The 15,627-nt window shown below is 41.0% G+C and overlaps 1 non-coding gene across 1 annotated transcript; it reads right to left on the reverse strand.

The window, feature by feature from the left end:
* Positions 1-15,094: 15,094 nt before the first annotated feature.
* On the reverse strand, positions 15,095-15,166 carry TRNAH-GUG. Its single transcript has one exon. It is a non-coding gene; the product is annotated as a tRNA-His (tRNA).
* Positions 15,167-15,627: the final 461 nt, after the last annotated feature.

Genomic DNA, 15,627 nt, shown 5'->3' on the forward strand with positions numbered 1-15,627 from the left:
GCTTTAGGTTGATTTATAGTCATTTTACCCCAGTAAATGAGATACAGGAAATAGGGGTTAGAGTTTCTGATCACAGCATTTCTAAATCCATCCCGGTTCCATCCACAGCTCTGCCATGTATCTAATGAATTTAAATTCCAAATGTCTATCGGCAACCCACAAAGTCAACCAAACAAAGAGGTTGGCTTATTTTCAGACCCAGAGCCATCCAAACTGGGCAAAAAAATAGAGGTTTGTTGCACTAAAGTGGGACTGGGGAGCTCTCGGTGCTTTGAAAGGTTTTAATTGCTATGGAAAAAATCCTTTCAAAGATTTTTTCCCTCAACATGGGCCCCTTGGAAACTTTTCATAGGGGAACTGTAAAATATTTATACAGCTAGCAACCCTGTAAAAAAAAAAAAAAAAAAAAAGCAAGCAAGAAAGAAGCATAGCACTGAATGAAAAGCAGACTTGAAGTGAGCCTTGCAGATTCAGGGGACCAGGGAGGGGAAGTTACTGTGATTCCAACCCCTGGAAACAGGATTAATCCCTACCAACCATGCCCACAGACAGGGCCCACTTCATGGGCATGTGACCTGGCACTTAGAAGGGTCCTGCATATAGTTGAATGCTCCGCCGTTGTCACTTTGAAATTTTTGATTTTTGAACAAGAGACCCCATGTTTTAATTTTGCATTGAGCCCTGCATGTTATGTAGCTGGCCCAGCTCACAGAACTTCCCCAGGATCACTGTCTTCAGACATTTCAGTATGTTCCTCCCACCCCTTCTTCCCCGTTGGCTTTTATTTTGCTTTCTTTTTCTGGAGGTATCCACAACACCGACCCTTTGACAGTCCTCAGTGGCATCTGCTCTACTTCCCATCAGTATGTCTGGCTGGCATACACACTGCCCACGCAGCTTTGTCACCCCAGGACATATGATGCTAATAATCCATATTCAAAACCCTAGAAAACATGAACCTGAGCTTGCGAATAGACCAAAAAGTATAGAATTTTGTAGTTTAAAGCAACTGCAGAATTCTTGTTTTATAGAGTAAATTAGTACTGGAGAGAGGAAGGAAATTTCCCAAGGCTACTTCATTTATTAATATCAGGTTGGGGACAGGATCTGATATACATGCTGCTAGCTCACTCTGCAGGCTCTATAAAAAGGGGTTAACATGAGCAATTATAGTCCCCAAACTGTCCCCAAACTCATGTGAACTCTGGCTTCAGTCTTTTCTCAACACTTCAATCAACAATGACGTTATTAAAGAGCCGGGCGTGCTGGCACATGCCTGCAATCCCAGCACTTTGGGAGGCCGAGAAGGGCAGATCAGTTGAGATCAGGAGTTTGAGACCAGCCTGGCAAATATGGCGAAACCTCATCTCTACTAAAAATACAAAAATTAATGGGCTTGGTGGCGTGTGCTTGCAATCCCAGCTTCTTGGGAGGCTGAGGTGGGAGGATCACTTGAACCCAGGAGGTGGAGGTTGCAGTGAGCCAAGATCATACCACTGCACTCCAGCCTGGGCAACAGAGCGAGACTCCGTCTCAAAAAAAACACAAACAAAAAAAGATGCTATTAAAGAAAGGTTGGGAAGATAATCATTTTTTCCACATCGGTCTCCCAAATATTTTCATTCCTCCCACTCCTTATCTTTTACTGAGGAAGATATTTGGTAGTAAAAACAACAGATGTAAATTGCATAGCCTCTTCATGGCTCTAGCCTACCATTGATGCTGTCAACCTGGTAACCCTGTAGAAAGGAAGAGAAGAATCCAAGGGCCCAGAAAACCCGCAAAGTGGATAATTAACACCAGAGAAATCAAGATTTGGCTACTTCATCATAGCTAAAATACTAAGGGGCAGGATGAGACACAGTCCCGAAACTTCCTACCAGGGGAAATGGGTTGCAGAATTACCACTATCTCGTCAATCAGGAGGGACCCTCTTGTCTCAAGGCTGACTTAATTGCCATAATTCAATTAACATGCTTCCACTAATTATATAAGCTTTTAGATGGCACTTCAACAGTAGCACCACTGAGAGTAAGCCATTTTTTTTTTCATTTTTAAACTTAGTCTTAGTTAATTATAAGTAAATTGCATTGGTTTCTTTCTCACATCCTGCCTTCAACTATTTTGCTACAAAATAATATCACATGATTTAAGAGCTCTGGATCTTTGGCAAAATAATAATAATAATAATAATAATAATAATAATAAGGCATGTATACCATGTGCAAAACTGTAGCATTCATAAAGAGACAGGCCCCCTCTTTCCTTGCTTCCTTCCTGTTTTTCTTCCTTCATTTCTTTCTAGATGCCAGTTCTTATGAAATATTAAATGAGATAAATTACAATCACATTAATTGAAATGAACATGTGTTTTCTAAACTCTCAGACCTAGAACAATTTCTGGCTCAATACAGATTTGTTAAATAATTATCAATATTAATTATTGGATGAGATACTTTGGGGCATGGTAGAGAAAGGCTGAGGAGGGCTAGAAGCCCTAAGATCTAAAATAACAGAGTGTATATGTTCTTTCAAGAGATAAGATGTAAAAGCAGGAACACAACAAATCACTCAAAAACTACCTGGAATTGAAGATACTGAAGAGGAACGCAGAGCATACATCATGAAAATGGTAAATCAGATTAACTCTTCCACTGAGAAAGATAAGAAGATGGGTTTTCAATGTCAGTTATCTTACCTACACACAAATGAAAGTTGACAAATGTAAATTACCTGCTACAAACCAATGGACAGTGGACCCATCACAGTTGGATAGATTTCAACAAAGCAAAGGATGCCACACTAGAATTGGCCCAGTGCTAATTTGCATACAGCAAAGATTCATTTTGATACACCTTTATAGAGTTCATTTTCAATGAAAGTGCAAATGCTTTGTACCAAAGCATACCCAATTCTTCTATATTTTCATGATTTATGATTGAGCAGAAATCTACAGGTATGTCAGACATTTTAATAGATATTCAGGACTCCAAAGAAAACTCATGATAGAAGAATTAGAATTGCCATGTTTTTTCCTTGAGGCTATTTTTCTCACTTTTCTACCTAGCACTTCATTTTCCTCAGACCAAAAGTTTCTCTTATGCATTTTGATGAGGCCACAGGAAGTATGAAAAGTACAGAAAAAGTAATTATATTCCCACTAATATAATCATATAAACAGGCTAGTGTTAGCTCAGTTAGTGAGAAAAAGACATTTAAAAATGGAAGCAGCCACCATGCTATGCAGGGTTACCATGACAAAGGAGAGTTTGACCCAGGAAGATGAGACTAACAACTCCCCATCTTCAGGTCTCAGACTGTCAGATCCTTATGGAAACTTTCCTGCCTTTTCCCTAGACATTAGGCCTCTGGTTATTGGCTACTTTTACTTATAGAACACTGATCACTTGAAATTCATTAATTATTAGCAGTAATGAATGCTTGTTCTTCCCAAAAGGCCTGAATGTCCCTGGAGTCCATGTTTGCTCACCATGATGTTTCTGGCCTGGGGCTTCTGTGCCTGCTATGAGTATTCTTATGGAGTCAGGAAAAGAAAGTAAGGCTCCTTTCTCATTCTGCCAAAGCCCCCGTATTAGTTGGAAGACTTTCAATTGCACGTGATAAGCATCTAGCTTAAATTACTTTAAGAAGGCAATAAGGCTTGAAGGCCAGCACACTTATAAAACCCAGCCTTGAAAAGGCCGGTCTTGAGACTATATCCTCTCACTTTCCACTCAAGACACTCCAAGGAAGGATTCGGATTGGCTCAGCATAGGTCATATGTCCACACCTTGGACTAATCTCTTTGGCTAGAAGAATAGGGTACAAAATCCTCCCAACCAGAATCCAGTGGCCGCTTCTGCGATTGAGGAAGGTGCAGAGTGCTGTGTCCCCAGCTCTGCCAGCCACAGACAGCCTTGTGTTGTGGGGGAAGTTGAAAGTAGCAAGAAGGGTCAGGGGGATGCTGGGCACGTAAAACAAAGATGCACATGGAGGCTCCCAGCCTCCATCTAGAGGAAGATGAAATGTTTCTACAGTTCTGGATTTCCAACAACACCACCCTTGATATGGGCTGTTTTTATTTTATTTCACTTTTTAGGAGCTATATGGATTTATATCAGTTCAAATGATCATTTCTATCTCTATTAGACCCTTTTGTAAAAAAAAAAATAGTGTGCCCGCATGCCAGTAGCAATATTTAACAATTTAATTCAGAGTGATACCATTAGTTACTTTTGATTGACTTGGAAAATAATACATACATCACGTTTTATTTTGAGGAAAAGCCTGAGAGTAGTAATCAGATCAGGGGCAAAAAGTATTCGTCTACTTCATTCTTAAGGATAGTTTATTGCTCCTATCCATAGGAGCATGGAGTGACCAGTAATATCTGGTTCTTCTGGGACCCCAGAATTCCCCGCTGTTTTCCTGTGTGCTCAGATGTTTTCTCGTGCTAAAGCTATACATGTAAATCAAGCCCTCTTACACAGAGATGTGAACAAGAAGACTGATTTTTTTTTCTTTATGAGTTATACTTCAGCCCACATGTGGCTGCACATGAAATATCAATTTTTTCCTCTTTTTTACTTTGCGTGACATCGGGCCTCTTCTCTATTTACACAGGACAGAAGAAAATTTCGAGGAGGTAAAAGGGTCACTGGGCCCATTATCCTGGCCGTCTATAGTTTTCTCCTGCCATTTCCTCTCATCCATCATTGTCCTCCCTAAAAACTCATCTATGCTCCTTGAGTTTTGATTATTTTTCCTTAGGTAATGCCCCTTTTAGGGAACTTATTTGAAGATCATTATATTCTCTGCTAAGTAGTTTGGCCAGAACTTTCCTGTTGATCCCAGTTTTCTGTCTACTCAGATTCGGTTTCCCTTGTTCCTGCCATGCAGGGAATATTTGCATTCTTTCTGATGGTGGGGAACTGTGCAGTAATCTTACACCATATGTATTTTTATATTGAAAGTCATGAGATCTTTATTTTGCATTCCTTAACTGTGACCCATCATCCATTTCCCATCCTTCACAAGGGCAACTCGGGTCGGCATGCATCTCCACCAGAGAATTCCCAGAGACGCTCGGGAATTTGGTCCTTTTATCTCTCGCTTTTTTGGCAAGGGGTGGGGGCTGGGTATGCTTGCTTGTTTACATGGAGAGAAGCACTTTTAAGTTCTAGTCTCTCCAACTGTCTAACCCCCACGTACTCTATGCTAATAACACCGATGCCGTGATAGTTTAAGTTAAAAAATAAGCACAAGCCCAAGGGAGTAAAGAAGGGGCCTAGATGGGAAACAAATCAGATATTGAAACACTTCTGCCTCTGCCACTCGTCTTTGCTCCCTTAGAGAAGAAATGTAGTGATGGATGATTCTGGGGACAAAGGATTTTCAGCCTTTTCCATTGCTGTATTCTGCAGAACATGGTTTCTAGGAGATGGGAAAAACGTGTTCGAGGGTCAAATGAGTTTTGCGAACAGCATATCGGAATTCACGGAACATATTAGCATAGTAAAGGCTCTGATGATTTCACATTAAATGAATCTGTTTACCTTTGTTTACCTCAGCATTCCCTAAACTTATTTGAGCTTGAAACATTTGCCACAGTTTACCCAGGGGCAACCTGCAGAACGACATTCCTTGGACTACCCAATTAGAAGACAAAGAAATACGATTTTATTATCTTAAAAGTGACACACTCTTTGCAGATATTAAGGACATGAGTTTAATTTTCTTCCTCAGTTATTGTTCACTGCGTGCTCTCAGAGGCTGGAGCCATGGGTCTTATTGACTCAGAGGCAGAGCTCTGAAGGCAGGTTCTTGACATTTTGAGCAAGACAATAGGCAGGCGAAACAGGCTCTGTGGAGAGGGAAAGGATTTTTAAAACTTTCTTTAGCTCCTGTTTGACATATCTGGAGATAAGTCTGGTGGACTGGACAGAATTTTACATGAGGGACATCTAGGCAGGAAGAGGAAGTGGGAAGGAAAGCCCATTTCTTCTAGTGTTGGCAACATTAGGAGGATAATTATGGCAAGAAAGGGTGGAAAGTGAATTGACCAGCTCTGTTCTAATTTCCCTGCCTGGGCCTTTGGTTTCGAGAGGAGGAAAGAGTAGTGAGTAAATACGGAAGTATTCCAGGGCCCAGTTCCTACAGGAGGCCTTGGGTTTAGCCGCTGGCATGGACAGGCAAAATAAGTGTTTGGAATTTCGTTTGACTGCTCAGCTCTAGGTTTCTCTATGGTGTGGCTGACACCCACGCAATCCACAGCATTCAAGGGCAGATGAATTGCCAGCGAGCCTTGCTTGGGGCCACACAGGTCTAGGGGTACTGCTCTACAGCGATTCTTCGTGTCACAGAGAACCAGGATGAGGAGGCTGACTCAGCCAGGAAGGGCCACTAGACCCTGATCAAGAGGAGAGAAGCTGGCACACAAGGTCTGCCAGCCCTGCCTTTAGTATTGGTACCGGAAGGAATCGAGGGCAAAACAGGGGCACTGTGTGGTCTCTGACCCCTCACTCCATCTTCTATAAGATCATGTGAGCCCAGCTGCTTGCCCAGCTGTGCACTGGATGCCCTGTTGTAGAGATCTGGGGAAAAGGGGCAGAAATGATTGAGACATATATAAGGAAACATATATAAGAAACTATATTTTCTCTGCATATATGAATTTTAGTGTGATTGAATTTCAGCATTGCTACATTTTTTTTTTTTTTTTTTAGTATTCAGTAAGTTTAGATGGGACCACTTAATCTCCAGGCATTTGTTTTCCTTCAAACGGCAGGATTGCCACAGCAAACCCAAAAGTGTGGTACTACCACACTATTGTGCACTATTGTGTGGTACTGTGATTATTGGTTGATTGGACCATGGGCTACTTCACTACAGAGGCCTAGTTTCATTCATCTTTCTCCCAACACATAGAGTAGCACCTTAATATAATATGCATTCAATAAATGATAGTTGAAATGAATGAATGAATAAAATATGCTTAGGCTCTGCATCTCAGTAGATGCTCTAGGGAGAAGCTCATCTACAGATTCTTTTTGACTAAAGGAAGAAAAATGAATCTTCCTTGGTGAGTTTGATGACAGCTACCTTTCTTCATGCCCGATGTCCTTTCTTCTTTTCCTTACCTCCTCTCTCTCTATTCAATTACTTTCTTTGTACTCTGCCTTTTTTGGAAATGCGTTGGAGATGGAGGTAGCTGGCAGAATGAAGGAGTGGTCTTGCCATTGACTTTTCCCAAATCCTCCTAAACTGTCACTCAAGAAGATTCTTACATTTCTATGGCAATTCTTGGCTTAAAGAAAAAATCAGAGCCCTCTGTTTATAGTGTGACAATCTTACTAATCACTCCATGATTTTCCCTGTCTTTATCCTGCACTCTATGCCTTTCCACCATTATGAGCTCTACAGGCCAGATGTAGGTGGCATGCCTTTGTAGTTTTTATACTCTCCTCTGTGTTCCCATGAGGCTTTTCTCATACCTTTATGATGACACATTTTGTTGGATTATAAGTGAACTGATTTGCATGTCTATTTTCTCCTATAGACCGCAAGCTCTTTGAGAACCTTTGCTTTCATTGTTGCCTCTTCATGTTTTATGGTGCTTCATACAATGCGGACATGCAATATATGTTTGCTAAGTGATCAAACTGGGTATCTTATGATTCTTTAAAAGCAGAAAAAAGGAAAACCTTACTTTCCCAATGTTTGTAAGTCTTTATATTTTTCTGTCCCAACCAGCTCATCAAGCCTATCAAACTTCTGTCCTTCCTCCAACCATTCCTCTAGCTGAAGACATGTCAGAGTATTTCCAGGAGCACCCAGGAGGACATTCAGAAATAAGTCCATTTGGATCCTCCTTCTCTGATGGCTTTGATATGTGCCCCTCCCATATCACATCGCTCAGGAACAGTCCTACTTCCCTGCCTGGGGAAGCTCTTACAGCTCCTGGAGATGCAAAGCTCTCAAATTGCAAAATGGTGCTGAGTTCCCTTCAGATCTCACTGCACTGGAATCATACTGAGATCCAGCAGAAATGTGAAGAAGACTCCCTCTTTTCTGCTTGTGTCCTTCCCACAAAAGCCAGAAGAGATATGTGTTTTGGTAGCTGTCTCTGGAAAGGGGCTACTCCATGGCCCCTTTCAGGACTCAGTGCCAAAAAGAAGTGTTCTCTAGATTCCCAACTAGGGGTTAAATGCCTATGTGTACTCTTATCATACTTGTAGCTTTCTTTATCATAATCTTATCATGATGGATTGCAAGTGCCGAATGACTTAACAGTTTCTTCCATTAGCCTGACAGCTCTATGGAGGCAAAGATAATATATTGTTCATTCTTACATTCTCTTTACTCATCTTTATGTGTGGCATACAATAAAGGTAATAATAGTAATAATAATAATACTCATAGTGAATATTTGTATTGTACTTTCTCTGAACCAGATACTCTTCTAAGTGCTTTGCCTATATTAGCTCATTCCGTCTGCATGACAACTCTTTAGGCAGATACTATTATTATCTACATTTTACATGAGGATAAACTGAGGTACAGAGGGGCCAAGTAACTTTCCTAAAGTCATCCAGCAGGTAATTGGTGGAGCTTAATTTAAACAGAGGAATCAGGCAGCAGAGTTCATGTGCTCAATCACTGGACTACACTCCACTATGTTACACTACACAACTTGATACATTGTTACTCCGGATAAGGAGCTCATTCTTGGAAGCAGACATAGACTGGGCTGAGAGGACTCCTAGCACAAGGAGTAGAGAGCTTATGTTTATGGATGGGACGGGGGAGTGTGAACAGGATGCAGGAGTGGAGAAGGCTGATAGAAGAGTGACTGGGTGGAGAACCCAGAGGAGAGTCGGCGGCACACTTAGCAGCTGGTATAAGTAGGACATTTGAAGGAGACAGAGAAATGCCTAAAGGGGATTTTTGGATAATTTTCTTTGTGGGGCAGTCTCTAAAATTCCCCTGCTACTTCTTCTAGAAAAGGTATAGATCTGCATTATTCTTTCATTCAGCCTTTTTTTTTTTGGCAGGATCTCACTCTGTCACTCAGGCCAGAGTGCAGTGGTGTGATCATGGCTCACTGCAGCCTCAACCTCCCCAGACTCAGGTGAGCCTCCCACCTCAGCTTCCTGAGTAGCAGGGACTACAGGCATATGCCACCGTACCTCGCTAATTTTTATATTTTTTGTAGATATGGGGTTTTGCCATGTTGCCCAAGTTGGCCTCAAGTTCCTGGGCTCAAGTAATCCTCCCACTTCACCCTCCCAAAGTACTGGGATTACAGGTATGAGCCACCTTGCCTGGCCTAGATTTTTCTTTAAGGAAAACATCTTGTTAAGACTGGGCCAAGTGGAGTTCCAGAATTTGAATCCATCTTACAAGCAAACAGTGAGGTGTGTGAGTTGAATGCTACAGCCTCAACTCTCTTTGAATCTCCTGGGGGAAGAACAAGGAGAAATGGCTCAGGCCAGAGCCTGAAGCTAGCTGTATCTAGGATTTCTGATCAAGTTCCCTTATGTTTTGGAGATTGGGGGTACATGCATCCAAGAAACTGCAAAAGAGAAAGAGGGAAGGAAGGGTCGAGATGGTGCAGAAATAAGAACAAGAGAAAGTGAGAGAGGATGTAGAAAAACCTGCTGCTTTGATTTGTATGGTGTGATTTCTGAAATTGCTCCAGCCTCTACAGGATTTATGTGGCTTCATTAATCACACTTGCTTTTGAAATGGAATTTTTTGCCTCAAAGCCTTTGAACGCTGACATTCAAATACAATATATTCTTTTAAAATCACCTCTGGATAAAGACAACACTGTTGAGGTAATTCCCCCAGATTGTAGGTGGAGTCTGTTTGGTCCTCTGATCTTGATAATATGCTGAAAATAGGACCTCCTTTCAGAGAACAGAGAGGTCTGGTAAGATTAGGATCCTGGATGCTGACACCCTGGGCGAGGAATCCGTGGAGGAAAAAAAAGAAAGAAAAAGCCCCTGGTCTTTGATGAACGACAAAAAGCAGCGCCATCTAGTGGCAATTTCACTTATCCTGGCGCATCTTGACCGGGACCTCCCTGCCTGGCTCTTTGCTTATTATCAGAGGGACTGGAACACACAAGTTTACCCTTCTAGTGGCTGCATGACCTGCAATCAAATGACAGAGCTTAGGTGAAGACATGTGCGTCTTACAGCTGCTGCCAGTAACAGTGGCTCAACCCAAGGCATGTTTATTTTTGGTTGACTTTGGTATGCTGGGAAGTCCGTACAAACAACATAGAACAAAGATTATGGCTCTGGGAAGGAAAGGAAGGGAAGGGGAGTACTGGTCATCAAGATTCACACCAGATACACGTCCCCTTACCTAATTCACATAATCTCCCCAGTTTGCTAAGAAACCAAAGCACAAAGAGGTCAAGTCCAAAGTCAAGGAGTCAAGAGTGGCAGAGGCAGGATCTGAATCCAGGTCTCTTTAGAAAAACTTTCTCTCAGATTTAGCTTTTGTCAGAATTTTCCTCCCTGGAAGGCCCACATTTCCAGGCCTTGCCACAGATCTTCAGCCTTTAAGGGTGATGTTATTAGATAAGTGATAACACCTTAGAACAGTTAGGAGCACCGGCAGAATTGTCAACGTCTCATGCTTCCTATGGCTGAGCTACAGAGGGAAGAAATAGTCCCTTCATCATCCCTCAATGCTCAGATCCTGTGGGTGAAACTGTAGCAGCTGTTGGTGGGAAGCACTTTCTTTTCGCAAGCCACCACCAGCTGACCCTCCTGGGTCCACTGCTGCTCCAGTGTCCTGCACCTTAGGAGTGCCCCCTCCCTACCACTGCTACCATGGGGCTTGCAGCAACAACCTCTCTGGCCAGCAGTACTCTCTGAAAGTGAATTCCATCCATTCAGATTCTGATGTAATAAATCATTTTCTATGCATTGGCATATTTTTATTGGAAAAAAACCACTTAACATTCTTCATAATTTGGAATAGATGTTGGTTTTTAAATAAGAAAGTATTCATTGTATGACTAATTTACTTTGAATTCAATTTATGACTTAATCAGAAAATAAATGTTAATTTCTTTTATTTATGAAAGCTCACTAAAATGTAGGCATAGAAAATATTGTAATATAAGCCCTCTCCAATTCAAAAGGTTAATGGTGGAGATTAAGAAGATAGCTCTGACCCACTATACTGCAGGGAGCAAGCAAGAAAGAGGCATTTAGGTAAAGTCATAAGCTTACGGTAATAAAGCAAGCATATATAGTTCTGAATTTTTAATTCAGGTACTCAATTACAGTTACATGGGTAAAATTTTTTTTTGCTTGAACAAACTCTAGTAGATAACTGACTGCTGCTACCAACATGAGGGACAGAAAATAACAGATTACACAACGAATTAAGACTTCCTCTTGCCATGGGAGTTGACTCCTAGGAAGAAAAGAAAAAAAAGCTTTCCTGACTTTTCAATGAGCAAATGATGTTATAATTTGAATAAACAGATCCAGGGTATGACAAAGTAACTGGTGAAAACTACAGTTGTCCAAGTCATGTGATCAAAATCAGGATTCTGTCCTTTTTCGAAAGTTTCCTCATTAATGTTAAAAACTTGTCAAGGAATCTAGTTTGAGAATGACTTGCCTTTTCCCTGAAATGCTTTTATTTATTTATTTACTTATTTATTTGAGACACAACCTTATCCTGTCACCCAGGCTGGAGTGCAGTAGCACGATCTCAGCTTACTGCAACCTCTGCCTCCCAGGTTCAAGTGAGTCTCATGCCTCAGCCTCCCAAGTAGCTGGGATGACAGGCAACCGCCATCTTGCCTAGTTAATTTTTGTATTTTTTGTAGAGAGGGGGTTTTGTCATTTTGACCAGGCTGGTCTTGAACTCATGACCTCAAGTGATCCACCCACCTTGGCCTCCCAAAGTGCTGGGATTACAGGTATGAACCACCATGTCCAGCCCTGAAATGCTTCATAATTGACATTTTGGAGAGACAGTTTTTGTAAGATTATATCATAGTCTCCCTGATTTTTCATGAGCAGGTATTGGGTTTGGTATAAAATGTAGACAATCTGGGCTTGGAAATAATGGGGCCTTTGAGATATTTATCAAATGATTCTACAAAATTTAAAAGCAGATAATTTCTCAATGTAATTCAAAATTAGACTTTTCTCTCATAACTTGGGCTTTAACATTTCTGAAAACTAACTCAATGTCGTGTTGGTTTTAGAGTGAAAACACATTTTAACAACAGCAAGAAGGAAACCCAATGTCAGCAAACTCCTTGTTGATGAAAACAACCATTGGTTATTATGACACTCAGTCACAATAACCTAATGAAGAGTGAACCAGGACAGAAACTTGGACATGGATCTGGTCACTCAGTAGATCCTGACTCTTCTTCTACCCCTGGGTTGTCATCCACTTGATTACATTTTTTTTAAACTTCTGAAATCAATGGTAAAGAGTCCTTTTCCTAATGGAAAACTCACTCTACAGAGTCTGTCAATGGAGGCTGGATGGTGGGTGAGGCAGCCTTAAAATAGTAAGAATAAATATGACTTGTTGCATGCCTGCTGGGCACCAGTGTTGCATTTCTACTATGTGCTCCTGTATTAAGTGGCTTTTGTTTGTTTGTATATTATTCTTTTAATTCTCAAGGTACTATCTCTCCTCTCCCCCCGCCTCCCCCCCCATTTTTTTTTTAACTGTGACAGCTTAGATAACTTGCCCAAATTCAAGTTGATTTATTTGGTAGAGTCAGGAAGATTTTGTGCTCTTTACTAGCTAAGTTGGGAGCACTGTCATCCAGGGGAAAAGGCCTCTCTTGGTGAGACAGAGGAGAGAAAACAGGAAGTGCTCCCCTGGTCCAGGCAGTTGCCCTGTGTCCCTATGCTCAAAAAGTTGAGTCCAGACTAATTGTCATATTCTGACCTCCCCTGTCCCACTGCTTTTCTTTTTCACAAGGCAGTAAACATGTTAGTAGTTTGGCAACTGAACTCATGGGTTGGTGGAAGTAGACAGCCACCAAATGGTGTGCTTGAGTAGTGCAGTGGGAAAAGCTTCTGAGGGAGACAATTGAGATGTCTCTAGGGCTAGCAATGCTCTCACTCTGAGACTGGCCTCAAGACAAGGGAGGGGAGGGGTTCTCTCGTATACTACATATATCTATCCCCATGTACACAGCTGATTGGTCCAGTGAGGGACACCTGACCAAAGGTAAGCCAATAAGATCCTTCCCTAGTATTTTTTGACCACAGCTGATTGGTCCAGTGAGGGACACCTGACCAAAGGTAAGCCAATAAGATCCTTCCCTAGTATTTTTTGACCAGTAACTAAGGGAATCTCCTGCTGGAGGCAATGCTTCAGATACAAAAGGTAGGAGTTGCTGCCAGCTGCCATGTTTCTTGCCATGTAGAAGTCAGTTTCAGAGAATAAAGGCAACATTCGGAAAGAAATATGGGGTGAGATGGAGAGAGTCGGTTCTGGTCATCTTTTATTCCCTAGTTCCAATTGTTTCTTAAGCCCCTGCTGCACCCATTCCTGGGTACATGGTTCTCTCTAAATCAGTACGTGTTGTTTCTTTAGCTTGTAACCATTGAATTCTGACCAACACATTCTCCTTCTTCAAAGGAGAAATTCATTGTACTTTCAGCCCCTTAATAAAATACAAATAACCATAGATGGGCTTATTCTGTTTTAATGTAAGAACAATTGCAATTCAGCTGTCTTCTTGAAACAGTATTAGTACCAGGCAGCTGAGGACTTGCAGACTTAAGGCAAAGCCTAGGTTAAACTCTGGAGAAGGGAAAGCAGAATTTGTGGGGGATAAGGGTTAGGGGGTGAGGACTGGGGAATTTACCATATTTAGGAAGAGGAGACCTCAGAGTAGAAAATGGTCTTGAAAGTGAGTATTGAAAGAGGAAATAAGCACATTTTACTTACGTCATAATACTATGAGGCCAATATTTTTGGGTCCATAATCAGAGACTGATCTTTTTTTGGAAAGGGAGAAGAGATATTTATTGCAGTTTTTCTAGAATATTACTTCTAAGAATTTGCTGGCTCTGAAAGAACTTGATAGATTCTGTTTCTAGTCTCTGCACATATTTTTATTTGAAAATATTTTTAGTATTACATAAATAACAAATATGAATTTTTGCTAGGCTGTCTGTGAGACAGGGGTTGGGGCATTAAAAAACACGTTCTAGTGACCCCTTATTTAAAACATAGTGGGGTATAATTTTAGAGCAGTAAAACCTTATTATAACATACTTACAGTTGACATTTTCAGGCTGTATTGTCCATGTTTTTAAGTCCTGGAGAAAGGCCCATTAAAGCTGTGTTTCTCACATTAATTCAACATTTAACCACTTACAATACAAACCCCAGTCTTTTGGAAAATGTCATTAAAATTTTCTTGCCATATATGGACATTATTTATTGTTTGAGCCCCATTGTCTACTTATAATATGCCCTTTATCAGACCCAAATGCCCACTTCAGAGATTTTCGTTCTGAGCAACAACTGGCTTCTTACATTATCCAATGATGCAGGAAAGTTAAATTACAGCCAGTTCATATCATAGAAACAAAATGTTTCCTGCAATTACTGATAAGGGACAGTTCATTTTCTCTCTGTCATCCTGAAAAAACCCTCCTAACAACAATTCATGCCTGGTTAAACAGGATTTCCACATCTACTGCTGACATCTTTCCAAATAATTCAGGGTTGTTATTACTGTATAGCCCTGGCAAGGCTCAAAAGCAAGCAGACTTGACGAGTCTGCTCAAAGCAGAGCTTAAGTAGTTGTAATTAATAATAATTACATGCCCACTACACTCCAGTTTTATCATATTACCCGTCGATGCAAATAAAAAACCCCACACGCAACACACTTGCAACAGGATTAGTGCATTAATAAAGTCACTCTGCATATGCCATCTCCCTAAAGTTGAAAATATTCATAATGATTTCTGTTTTATTGATCTTCATGATTGCATGTCTGGTTGCAAATGTTGTTTAGATGCAATACAGCTTGGGATCAGTCTTACTCTCTTCCAAAAACCTTCTCCCCTCCTGCCGTGACTCGGATTCGAACCGAGGTTGCTGCGGCCACAACGCAGAGTACTAACCACTATACGATCACGGCAAGCTACTGAAGAGCTGAGCACTAAGCTTTCTCTAAGAGCTATTGCAATATTAAAATTTGTGGAAACACTGCCATCTATTGTCTAAATATGTACACTTTCTTAATATTGGGAAGGAGAAGCTGTGTTTCCGTGATTTCTAATTATTTAGAGGAACAATAACAAATTCCTTGAAAATAAAACTAACGTCTTCTTGGCTGGGTAAATTGTAATAGGAGAGGATTCACTGGGTTTGCTGTCCAGGAAATGGTGATGAAGGTAACAAGACTAAGAGATACCAGTCTGTTGACTCACACTTCCTATGTTTAATCAATGATGGATATGGATTTCCCACCCCAACCACCACCAAATAATGTTGCATTGAATAACGTATGAGCCTCTTTTGTGCATTTTTTCACCACTACCTTATTTCTATTTGCTTAGGCAGCACAACAATAAAAAATATAGCAAGAACAAAATGGCC

This window comes from Mandrillus leucophaeus, unplaced genomic scaffold (assembly GCF_000951045.1).
Source record: "Mandrillus leucophaeus isolate KB7577 unplaced genomic scaffold, Mleu.le_1.0 Scaffold384, whole genome shotgun sequence".
In the NCBI taxonomy this organism is placed as follows: Eukaryota; Metazoa; Chordata; class Mammalia; order Primates; family Cercopithecidae; genus Mandrillus; species Mandrillus leucophaeus.